This window comes from Lonchura striata, chromosome 10 (genome assembly GCF_046129695.1).
Source record: "Lonchura striata isolate bLonStr1 chromosome 10, bLonStr1.mat, whole genome shotgun sequence".
Classification (NCBI taxonomy): Eukaryota; Metazoa; Chordata; class Aves; order Passeriformes; family Estrildidae; genus Lonchura; species Lonchura striata.
In genome coordinates, this window is record NC_134612.1 from 16,942,164 (window position 1) to 16,955,069 (window position 12,906).

Consider the following 12,906-nt stretch of genomic DNA (forward strand, 5'->3'; position numbering starts at 1 on the left):
GGGTTAAATCACAACACCCTCACAAACCCAGGCTTTCCTGGGGCAAAGTGTCTGATTATGCTCCCTCTCCAGAGCAGCCTACACCTCTACTCAGAAAGTCACAGGCCATCCAAACCAAAAGCACAGAGCTCGTTTCTCCTAATTGGGCTAAGCATATCTGGGGGTGGCAGAGGACATTCCTCCTGGGACAGCTGCTGGCAATGCTCCAAGACAACAGATGGATGTTGGGTTTTGCTGCACTGTGGACACATCCCAAGCTCTAGACATAAAAGCATCTAAGTGGAAATTCAATAGACATCTAAGGGTTAATCTGCACTTGTTTGATTGTCAAGCACCTGAGATATGACGACAACACATTGGCACACTGTAATTGCAACATATTATTAAGTACCTTCAGTCCCCAAAGGCTAAGACACTTTTGAAAAAATAATAAAGCTAATGCACATAATAGCCAGTGTCTTGTTATTTAAGAAACCTCTTCCCGGCATTGGACGTCGACAGAACGTGTAAATGCACTTTCTCCAATAACTATGCACAAGGAGCAGTTTGATGGAGTGCCAGAAAGCACAATGACTGTTCTACCTTAGCAGTGTACTGAAGATGACATGTTCCCTTTAAAACTAATTGCTTTATTCAAAGAAAAAAAAAAAAAAGCCATTTACTAAATCCTAGCCTAGTCTCTCCCCTTGATGAGCAATTTTAGACTGCACATCGAAGCTTTTGTTTGTTGCTAAAAGACAGGGAGAAGAAGCATGCTTTGTTAAGTAATTTAAATTTTTATTTTTAATGGAAAATAGTTCAGAAGGGTATTTTTCATTATACTATGTGAACATTTGCATTATATATTCTGCTGGGCCTTCCCTTATGTGACTAGGCTGAAAAGTTCAGGCTGTCAAACACAACCCTTGGCATCTAATAAATTACCCTACACCAAGATAGTTATAACTATTGACACAGACCAAGCTATACCTCTGAAAGTCAGAAAATACTCTTTACTTTATTATCCTTGTTCTTCGTTCTCACATACATAATAAGAAAGCACTTCAAGAACTGCTTCCAAAATTCACTGCATTCTTACTGTCAGACTGCCTCCCATATCCCTATATTAATAAAAAAATAAATCAGGAATTCCTCTTCCTGTGCCTTCAAGAGAGAAACAGCTGTAATGACTTAATAGACAAATCAATGCCATTTCCAACAGAACTATTTCATTTTTTTCCCCCTACTTCGAAAAATTAGAATAATTTCACATGGAGCCCTAGGGAACAAGCTCATGAAAATTCACAGAGCAGACAGCATGAGGAGAAGTGTTTGGTTATATATTTCAGGAGGCAGGAAATGGGCCTATCTGCTGCTCTGTGAGCAGTGAGAATAATTATGCATGCATTTGCTGCATCCCATAATCATCACCACCACAAAGATGACATTTCATAGCTGAGTTGAGAATGTGTGTTTCCCAAAATTATTTTTTGTTTGGAAGGAGAAATTGTTCCAAATAGTGTCTATGGAGGATAGATATAGGAAAGCACAGGTTTGAGAGTTGGACACTGTAGAGTCAAAAGCCTATCACCAGGTCTCTAAATAATTCTATCGTTAATTCCACATCAGCAAAATGGTAACACATCTGTCTGTAGCAGAGTCTCAAGCTACTGGGAATTTCTGTTAGATATTATAAACTGGTACATTAATGTGAACTACTCAGACTCTGTTTGCATACAGGAGCTCCTCTGGGCTTTGGCCAGCTTTGGAAGGGGACAACAACTCTTTTCATTGTTTGATCCTGGTGAAACTGTCCAGAGCCCCAGTCATTGCCTCACTATAGACTGACAGGCACTAAGAACAGCAAGAAATCACAAAGAGTTGTGTTTCTCAGGTGCACTCTCCTGCCCTCAGACAACCCAAAACCAGAGCTCATCTCTGAGCTCAGTGGTGAGGGATGGGACAGGAGGAAGAAGGACCAGCTCGAGGCACAGCAGGCTCAGCAGACATTTCATCCCCAGGAGTATTTCTACCCACTGGGTCATGGCTAGAACCAAAGATGCACCACAGCCCTACTATCAAGGGGATTACTTACCCAGTTGCTCAGGCTGAACTTGCTGCTGGATTCCTACAGCAAAGAGGAGGTGCTCCAGAACCAGCCAGGTTCACAGACCTACCCATGCCTCCTTGGCACTCTGCTTTTTTCGCTGGTTCCACATTAGACCATGATAATCATTCACAAAACCACATCCAATCACCTTTTCTTACTATGATAGTGCTAAACCTAACCCTGCTCCTTACTGATTCTCCAGCTTGGATGGAGTAAAGATCAGGACACAACTGGAGATGTAGCAGTTTCTCCATGAAATAAACTGGATTGACATGTAGGAAGTCATGGCTTCTTCTAGCCATAAGACTTCAGGTAAATAATTTCACTCGTGTCCTTTCTGTTAGTTCTGACATCTTGGTGTTTTTTCTTCAAGGAACAAGAACTCCAAAATGACTTTTAAAAAGGTAATTTCTATTTTCATTTGAGTAGAAAGAAAGTGGGGCCCTGTTTATGATGTAGATTTTAAAGAGAAATGAGTACAAATAAACCCTCACCTCTGGAAGGGATGTATTGTCATATTAGGCATGAGGACCTCATTAGTGGGCACTGTGGATTACAACAGTTTTTTGCCCAGTATTCCAGTGGGACTTTGGCTTTCTGATCCATACCAGCTTCTCACAGCCAAGAGGTTTATACAGGCTGATTGTCCTGCTTTGCAAGAGCTCAGAGCAAACCTTACTTTGCAAATGGTTCCTCACAGCTAAGTAGTGCCTAAATCTTAATGCTGGGAACAAGTGCCTGCAAGAGAATAGTTTTCAATGCAATGAGAGTTCAAGACCTAAATTAGCCACAAGCTTGCTTGCTTGTCTACCTAGCACATACAGACCAGAAACCCTTGCTTCTCTGCTATGTAAACATGTAGCAACTACTTGCAAATGCAAAGCATACTCCAGGTGTCCTGTGCAGTACAGACCACACCGTGCAGAGAACTGCTACCAAGCTCCAAGCCAGGACAAGCTGCTGGCTGGACAAGAAAGCAACATTTCCCCAACAATATGATGTCACCTGCACATTTGGGGGTGGAACAGAAAAATCTTGATTTGTTCTGGCTATAGATGAGGACACAGCTTGAAATTAATTGATCGTGGGTACATTCAAAGTAAGAGCTTGATCCACTTCCAGCAAAATCCAATGGCAAAACTCTGGTGCAAACACTGAGCATGCCAGACTTTCTTCCCAAAGACTTCACTGCTTAGAAGCAGTTCGACCTTCCCTGTCACATTGCTGGGGAAGTTCTGAGCAGCCATTCAGACCTCAGCTCTCTCAGTGGTGGGGATTGGAAGAGGAAAAATAGGCTGATGACTAAAATGTTTTCTTTGTTTAAAGATTTAGATTAGAGAAATGAATTGATTAGGATGGAACTTGTATCAAGATCCTTCAGCCAGGAATCCACTCCACAGGTCGCTCTTTCAGCCTACCTGTATGGTCTCTACTCTCACAGCACATCAGTATATTGGAAACTCACATTACACCCAGCCTTTGAGGCATGAGGATGTTTGCTTCCCCCTTTCAAGAGATACATCTCTGGAAAATTAGCCTAAGTGCTCCAACAGTGCTGCTCTGCAGGACAGTCCTTTTCTCTTGCATGTCCAGTCTCCATTTTCTGCAACACATTTTTTCCTACTGTTTGCTTTGCTTTTCCCCACTGATACATTGCATTTGTCTCAGAAAGCAAAGCTCAGCCAGTCTGCTTTACTGCCATTTACAATCAATTTAACTTCCTGGCTCTCAGGCACCTTTTGCTGGTCTTGTGACCGCTGCTACGCAGTTCTGTTTAAATCCAGAATAATTTGTTGATGTGGAAATTAAGCCATTGTTCTTTTGATGCCACTAAACCAAAGTGCTGACAATTGAAACAATCATTCCAGCAAAATGGTCAGGAGTATCCATGTTTGTCATCCAGATAAAGAGTGTTCAATTCATAAAAAGCCGAAAGATGACTTCCCAAAACACTAGTGTCACAAAATTGGAATCTGAATGTGTTTTCTTAGAGCTACTTAATAGAAAGGAGTGTCTTTATTTAGCACCTGTCATCTCAAAGTTCCCAAAATGCTCTCTCAAAAATTAAGTTTCCTAATAAGCCTTCCTAGCCAGACATCGGGCTCCAATTTACAAGGGGTAAACTTGTTTAAGGTCACCCCGCATGGGAAAGAAGATCTGGGAAGCAGCTCCAGGAATCCAGAGGACCACACCCCTCACTAGCCACTAGACCACACAACTGTCCCCATTTCACTTGGGTCATTATTAAGCAGGATAGCAGAACACTGTGGTTTTATTTTATGTCAGCTGAACTCTTGTATTAACATTTTGCTGTCCCACTGATGTTTTGCCTAGAACATTCTGTAATCCACAAATTAATATGTGAAGAACATCCAGTACAGTTTGGAGGAATAAAAAAATTATCCAAATGGCAAAGAAGTTTTGATTTCCAGCAGTTTCATAAATCAGATGTGCTGGAGAAAGAAGGTTCCTTATTTTATCACACATAGCCTTTTGTAATGCCAGCAAAACTGCTGCCCTTCCCAAAACCAAGCAGAAACCCTATTGTTGCGGCAAACCCCATCTGGTCACATGGAGAACTTAAAACCTCATGGCATTCTGTTTCACACAGACAGAAAGGAAGTTCTGCTCCAAATACATGACAAGAGCCAAAAATATTTTTGCTTTACCTATGCACAGTATCTGAAGTTTTTGTTGCCTGTTCTTATTCACCACTTAATGTTTTCTGTGATCCTGCCTTTAGCTTCTGGGACGAGGGTTTCTCTGTCCTGCAAATTCTATCTTATTCTCATTTTTGTTAAATCACTTTGTTACAGGATTCTTCTAGGTGGAAGCAGATCCTCCCCTTCTAAGGACACATACATGCTGCACGCAATGCAGTGAAGTGCAAATCCAAGGCAAAACCCAATTCCAATTCAGAAAGTCTATGAACAAAGTAGCAGGAAACTTGCCCAGGCTTGGATTGGGCACAGACCCTGCTTGTCCACAGTTGCTGGGGAAGTCAAGGAAGACTACCACTGCTCCCAAAACTCAATGCTCCAGCCAGAGCTGGGGAGTCAGCATGGAGCTAGGCAGAGCATAAACCCTAATCTGAACTGAATTATTTAAAATGTGTTAATGCAAACTAATTAGCAACTGTCCCCCACCTGCCAGGTGCCACAGGCTCCTCCTCCCCAGCAGCACCGGGCCATGTCCTGCTGGAGCTCTCCCAGTGCTGAAGGCTCCCGGCGAGAGCAGAGCCTGGCCAAGTGTTAACTTGGAGTGAAGCTGCAGGAAAAATGCAGTTACAGGGCTGAAACGAGCCTTAGTAAGACCAGCTGACACTGATGGAGGGTGGAATGCCAGCAGGGAGCATCTGTATAGATGGCATGAAATAGCTGGAGGAGAATAAGTGTGTTGCATGTCAGGGTTTTGAGAAAAGTGCCTCCTTTCTACTGCCTCAAAGCCTTTGCTCCATAAAATGGTCCTCTCCCTCTGCCTCTCCTTGCAAACCTAACAACAGTGTAAAATTCCCCATGATGATTTAAGAGAATGTTTAAGGGAAACAAAGCCTGGTCCTTCTGGTCATTAGAGATATTACACCACTTCATCCAAATCCAGTTCACTTTAGCATCCTTGGTCAGCTTCCAGCTTGGGCTATCAGAGCCTGCACACCTAAACTCAACTCTCAGCAGTAATCAGAGAGGCTATCCTGCTTCATCTCTCACAAGTAAACACTGTCCTGGATCACAGTTCCAGCCAGAAGTGAATGTGACTGGACATGTGCCTGGACATCCAGCACTTTAAATGTGCTTCAGGCACATCTAGAATGGAAGAAGCTAAAATGCAGATCAGAAGGTCAAGAGGAGGCAGTTTTAGCAAGTGTCTGGTAGGCATGAGCCCAACACAGCTGTCATGGCCTTACCCAGAGAACAGAGCCAGTTTGTGGGTCTCCTCTTTAATTCACCTGGAACGACAAAACTGAACTTTGATGTCCCAGACTGAGGCAGCAACTTCCTTAGCACACACAAAAGAGATTTTATTTTCTCTGTCAGCATAACTTCTTGATCTTTTATGACCACCTGCAGACCGATGTAGAAGTGAGTCCCATGAGACCAGCTCTCATTCCATGCCCTGGCTGGTATTTTTCCCAGTGTTATCGTGTCTTTGAGGCTACTTCAAGGATACAGCAGTGGTTACACATTCAGTGCTGGGTTGCTGCAAGTTTGGATTCTGACAGACTGCATGTTACTCCATAATCAGTGTTGTTAAGTGCAGTAGCCAGTGGGCTAATTCTGGGTTTGTACTGCACTGGGTCAAACATCAGATTATCAGGTATTTATGTTGCTTTTTACTGAGGAGAGCAAAAATATATGAAAACAATTTTTAGCACTCTTAGGCCCATAACAGGATAACTACAGCAGGATCAGGAGAGCGTAACCTAGTGTTATATGAGATTGCATCTGTAATCACTTCTCCAAATAGGAAATCTCATAATAGAAACTATTTTAATAGGACAAGCACACTGCAGGCATGCCCATTGCACCCATTAAAATACACACTCAGGGAAAAGAGAAAATATGACCGGCCCTATCTCTGGTTAATATGAGGTCTCAGAACATACACAGCTACCCAAATTACAATGTATATTACTATTGTGCTTAGAGGCTGCACTGGAGACCTTAGCTGCCCTATAATTATACCTGCCTAATATAATCAAAGCTGTTCTGCCAGTGAAAGTTCAGGGGCTACTCCCCACCAAGTGACAAGTTATGCCTGAGTGTAGCAGGAGGGACACAGCCAAGCCCTTCCTCCAGAGGCTTAGAGCCTGGGCAGGCAAGGCAGACAGAGACAGACTGGCAGAACAAGGTAAGGCAGGAGGAACATTATAAAGCCATGTGGTGTAAGTGATGGCGATGTCACAAGACTCTGGGGACAAGAGATAAAGACCTGTGAGGACATGCCCCAGAGGACTCAGCCTCAGGAGAGGCTCAGCACTGTGGAGACCATTACTGCTGGGTGTTACTGCAATCCATCGAGGTGACAGAGGGAATCTGGCACTGAGGTAGAACCCAGTAAGTGCCAGGGAATCCTGTGCCAATGACTTTGTAAGGACACAACACATTACCTAGATGAGCAATGGCTGCTTTGCTTATGACACCAGCAAAGGGCAGCCAGCATTGGCAACACACATTAAAAGAAAGTGCACAAACACTTAATAATGGGATGCAGCCTCTCAATTCAGCCTCTCAGCTCCTCTGCTAATGTCTAGATGCACAGTCCTTCCAAACATGCAGGTGGGTGCAGAGGAAGCTCCAGCAGAGGGTATGGATTTCTGCAGGCTAATGACACAGCTGAAACAGATGAGCTTGAGCTAATGATTGCAGAACAGCAGTGCCCAAAGGTTTGGCCCACAAAGCAAATTCAGTTGCACTGAAAACAAACACATTTAAGAACACCAGCAACTATGTTGCTTCATCTACTATCAACTGACAGCTAATTTGCTTTTTTTTTTCCAAGTATCTATTTGCTAATCAAACCTCCAAAAGGGCTGAAAACAATAGCACCTCCTTCTGCACACCAACATGTCCTTCCCCATGGGACAAGATCTGTTTCCAGCACAGTGATGAAAAGCTGTGTCTGTAAAAGCTCAAAAATGCAATTCTTCTTGCTCTTGTCAGTGGAAATCAGTAAGGTCACTGCAGCATGAGCTTCCACTGAATGTGTAAAGGTGTTCAATTAATCTTTGCTTGCTGAGAACTCAGGGAATTTAACTAAGGTCAAAGAGTTAAAAGAGATCAGAAGACGCCACACTCTCACTGACACAATATTTCCTAAAGAATCAACACAGACATATAAGTTACTTCACTGACAAAAAAAAAAAAGGTGTTTTTTGCAATCAACGTCCTAAGCACATATACATTTACTTGCAAAGACAGTAAAACATCCAGACAAGCCACTTCTGCTTGCTGTCCCCCTCACTATAATAGAAAGTTGTCCTTCTGCAGGAAAAGGCTCCAGCTCTTTTTTGGTTTACAGACTGTTTGTTCTGTAGTTATCACAAGGTTACCCAGACATGCTTACCTGCTTCCTCAGGTGGAGGCTGGACAGCTGTGCATTGACTGCTCCAGTCCTGGGGACATCACCTGCCACAAATTCCTCCTTTTTATCTGCTGGGTATGGGGTAGAGCTCTTGAAGAGCTCTGGGCACTGTTTTCACACACAAGAAAGCAACAGATGAAACAAAAGCAATAGGAAGGGTGCAGAAAATAATGCTGAAAATAGGGGAAGTCACATAAAGAACTCTAAGCCCACAAAACCTGCCATGTGGGCCCAGATATCCCACAGGTGCCACACAATTGAACTCTGCCCAGGCACATTAAGAGACCAGAGGCCTTAAAATTTTGCTCCTTCATCCAGCCTCTGCTCCTCAAGGAAGCTTACCACTGTAACCCTTATCCCTCTGTACAAGGGAAAGACCACAGAGTTATGGAGATGAAAAAAGCAGGGTAGAAACCAGGCAATCAGTGGTAGGATGAAGATTCCCATGAGAAATGGGAAACAGTAGGTGCCACTTTGAGAAAGACCTACAGAAGTCATGGATTGTGCCCATACACAGGCAGGGGACAGGAAAGCAGCCTCAGTCAGAGAGACTCCAAACCCAGATGCCCACACATGAATCAAAAGGTTCTCAGCACAGCTGCACTGCAGGCATTTAGTTCAGCAATTCCGAGTATGTGCTCAAAGTCCAAAGCTAGTGGCTCTCCCCTCAGTACAAGAGACAAAATTTGGGACTAGTGATGGAGATACCACTTTTTATGGTCTTCATCACACAGAAGGAGGCAGCACTGGAACAGCCCAGCACACCTGTCAAGCTGGTAATGGTGCACACAGGGATCTGCAGTCCCCACCCAGGTCAAACCTCTGTGCCTAAGAGCTCAGCAGGACAGCACTCAGCCCATCTTAAATCACCAAGATGTAGCTAAAAGGATCTTGACAATTTTCCATCAGACAAACCTTCATTATTTTCCAATGCAGAACAGATTAGAAGGTCTATCTATATATTATGAGGTTTTTCCTCCTGGTGCAGGAATCCATTTCAGTATTTAGAATAAGTAGCAGCCTCAGAAACTCAGCTTTTCTGATCATACAATTGCATCCTCGTAAACAAGGAGAAAGATGCTGCTCTAATCATCAGCAATGAGAAAACATCCTCTAAATGGCACATGGAACACAAAGCTGTGCTTGTGTCACCCCCACAGCTGCACACATAGCAGGGGATTCCTGGCATTGCCCTACCAGGGAGGGCAAGCCAGGGCAAGGAGGAAGAGTGGCAGGAATGTAATTTTGCCAGCAGTGTTAAAGCAGAGCAGCCTCCAGGCAGCTCGGTATTGAGTTAGGATGAGGAAGCAAGAAGTTATGATCACAGTGAATCCTTGCTCCAACTTCTATTTCCTCTCTCTTCAAGTGAGTAGGGAATCTGGGTAAGAGACAGGACTGTCCTGTTCCTGGGAACAAAACCAGGAACACCTCTAGAGAGCTAAGTCACTCTATGGAGTGACAGCGAGAACTGTTACTCTTCCAAAATAACCATACAGGGCATGTTTATAACACTGATTGCTACAAACAGCATCCTCTCACCTTCTCTTGGTCTAAAAATTACTCTGCAGACAGGGAGGATGGAGAAGATGGTAAGAAAATAGTCCTGGGAAAACAGTCCACTGAAAATATTTACAAGGAAAAACATGTATAACTTTGGAGGCAGCCAGTATGGCTGGCAGACCAGGCAGAATGAATTCTTGCCTTCAAGGTGACTGCTAGATTTATAAGACCTTTGTCTGGAGATGTCAGCATCCATAGCCTACAGATTCACATTGTTACCCTTTTACAAGCACAGAGCACCATGATCACCACCCCCATATACCTGCCTGCTCTTCTGGATAGCTGCATCTCTGGCAACACTAGCCAGGCACTGTTCCTCCACATACCAGAGCAGAACCTGGTAGGAAACAAGGACAGCTTTATTCAGGAAAAAAGTGCAAAAATGAAACACCATTTTGGGAAGACACAGCAATAATTCATCTGCTTAAATGATCAACAAAATACTTTCCCATGTCACCTTGGCAATTGCCTGACAGCAGCGTTCCATGACCAAGAGTGGTCCAGTGGGCAAACATCCCTTCTCCACATTACCTCCCTCTCCCATCCACCAAATGCCACTCATGGTTTGGCATCGGTGGGTAGCAGTGACCTAGCACAGCAAGGTCACTCAGGGAACAGCTCTGTAGGGCATCTTGAAAAGTATTTCTTGATTTGTGGTGAGAATTTACCACTGAACGCAACTACACGCCACAGCGTTGGGAAGGGACTCACTGGAATTAATTCTCATTCCTCTGGCATCTCACCCAAAATTTCTGGTCAGAGAGCTGTTTCTGCTTCAGCATTTGTTGAAGATTCCCATTAAACACAAGTCTTCAAAGGGAAAGTCATTATTACACAAGAGTGAAGCAAAGACCTTGCTGCAGGGAATCCACGTCCCACTAGAAAGTAGAAGCCACTTCCCCAGTCTGGAATTCAGCTCCCACCACCCAAACATTTTTAAGTCTGTGTCATACTACAGTGACTCCCAAGGCATCACTACAAGATTTGTGAGCACCTTATCTGTATTTCCTTATCTCCCAGAGCTTCTCTTGCATATATCATTGTATATTAAAAACTTCTGTGGAAGAAGCAGGTCTGTGCTCATCCTTTTTGCTGTTCAACAACACATGAGCAGAAAACTCATCACCTCACTATCTTCTTCTGGGCCATCAGACTGAAAGTTACTATGTGGCTATGTCATCTTATGAAGGGTCAAAGGCTGAATATGAATTTACTCACTGACCTTCATACCACCATTTTTAACGCCCTACATTTTGCAAAGTACGTCCCAAATGGGACGATCTCATTCATTATCTGGAAAGCCAACATTTCTCATCTGCAGCCTACAGCCAGAGAAGCTGAATCATCAGCCTCTTAAGAAACTTCCACTTCTCCAGAAGAGAAACCAGCATTTAGATAACCCTCCTCTCAAATCCACTCAAACACGAAGTTGACAGAGACTCATCCCTGTTATCTCTAAAGTCTCAAAGAACAAAAAACACTTGTTTTAGACCAGTCGGTGCAATATCTGCACTACAGTTGCCTCTGTCCATGGGTGCTCCTTGAGGTACTACAGAGAAGCAGTATCTTGCACATGCAAAGACTACAGTTTAAGCGTGAGATTGATTTCAAGGGTGACCTTAAACCGGTTTAACAGGAAAGCTGCAGTCTCTGAGCCTGCTCTGAGGAGGGGCTGGTGTGGGGCAGCTCCCACATTACTTGTTCTGCTCTAGGCAGACTAAATCCTTAAAGACAAGGAGAAAAGCAGCCTCTCCCACCCCAGGCATAGCCAGAGGGCTCCTAATGAGGGGCCCTGCTCTCCAGCTACCTGCTACAGCATTGTCAGTGGGGGCACACAGGATCTCAGGATAGCCTGGGTTGCTGAAACACAGGTCCAGACCCTCACTGCCTTCCACACAACCCAGAATCAGCAGCAAACCTCCTCCTCTCCCCCATTCACAAGCCTACTCCATGTGTTTTGGGGTTTTTGCTTTTTATAGCTCACCTCACTTCACACCTGTGTCTTTAGCCTGAGGCCTGGGACTAAGTTGGCAAAAGCTGAAGTACAGAAGAGAACATACCCAGCAAACAGGCCTTCCTTCTCTCACCAAACAAACCAAGCTTAAGGCAATTCCCACCTTGCAGGCCACCCAAAGGACAACACAAATAGAAACAGCCTTGCAAGCAACAGCAAACAGGATTGAAAGGAGTGTGACTTGGCTTTCCTTAGTAGATGCCTTAACCTCCCCTGAGGTCAGATCCCACACAAACATGGGCTTTATTATCAAGGAACAGAAAGAGCCATTGAAGAGGCACCAACACCTGACAAAAAGGTCTCATAGCCCAAACCACACACTTGGTTCTGTGTAGCCACTTGTCCCTAGCTCTCTACCCAGTCCCAACATTCCTATACGCCTAAGAGTGCCACCAGCCTCCTGCCAGGCAGCTACCCCTTGGATGTCACAGGTGCTCTTTGTTTCAGGAAATAAGCAGCGAGTTATTTACTAAGTTGATTCATTCATTTCTCCCTGATGGCTTTGGAAATAGCAGATTTCATTTGGCTTCCAGCAGGTTCCACAAGAAACAAACCATGACACAAAGAAGGATCCTTGTAGTTACTACAAAATCTAGGGTTTACAATAAATTTAGGATTTTTCTCACGAGCTGTTGATACAATGGCTATAGGTTTCATACAGCATTAGTGCCTAGCTACAGAATCATTTGTTACCAGACTTGTATTCTAAGCCATGGCTCAAGTTCTCTCCAAATCCTATAATGGGTAAGTTAACATCAAAGCAAGGCTTCCAGCTGGGAGAAATTTAATGGTACTGTTTTACGCAGCACACCTTGTTAATAATAAGCAGTGCATTGGACAGACAAAAAATACCTACCTTGCATATACTGAACTAACAAGGTCACACATTCAGATGTTAATATTGGTATGGCATCATGCTGAGCTAGAAAACCTCCCAGAGCAGCTTCTATATCTGCATTACACAGGTTTGTAAGAAAGGCAGCCAAAAGTTGAAGGACAGTACAGACTGATTAGATACAAGCAAGACTCTAATGAAGCTGGGAGAAGCTAGGATAAAAACAAGATAGCCAAACCAGGCAAAGAAATCAGATACTCAGGAGTACAGGATCTACAAACCTAGAGAAAACAGAAAAGATGCTCAGGTGGGTTCCATGGCTTTGCC

At 43.9% G+C, this 12,906-nt stretch overlaps 1 long non-coding RNA gene across 2 annotated transcripts in view; it reads right to left on the reverse strand.

Annotated features, from left to right (window-relative positions):
- The window catches only part of LOC110473875 (uncharacterized), a 61,758-nt gene that overhangs the window by 30,539 nt on the left and 18,313 nt on the right, over nucleotides 1-12,906 (reverse strand). The gene's annotated exons all lie outside the window — the stretch shown is intronic.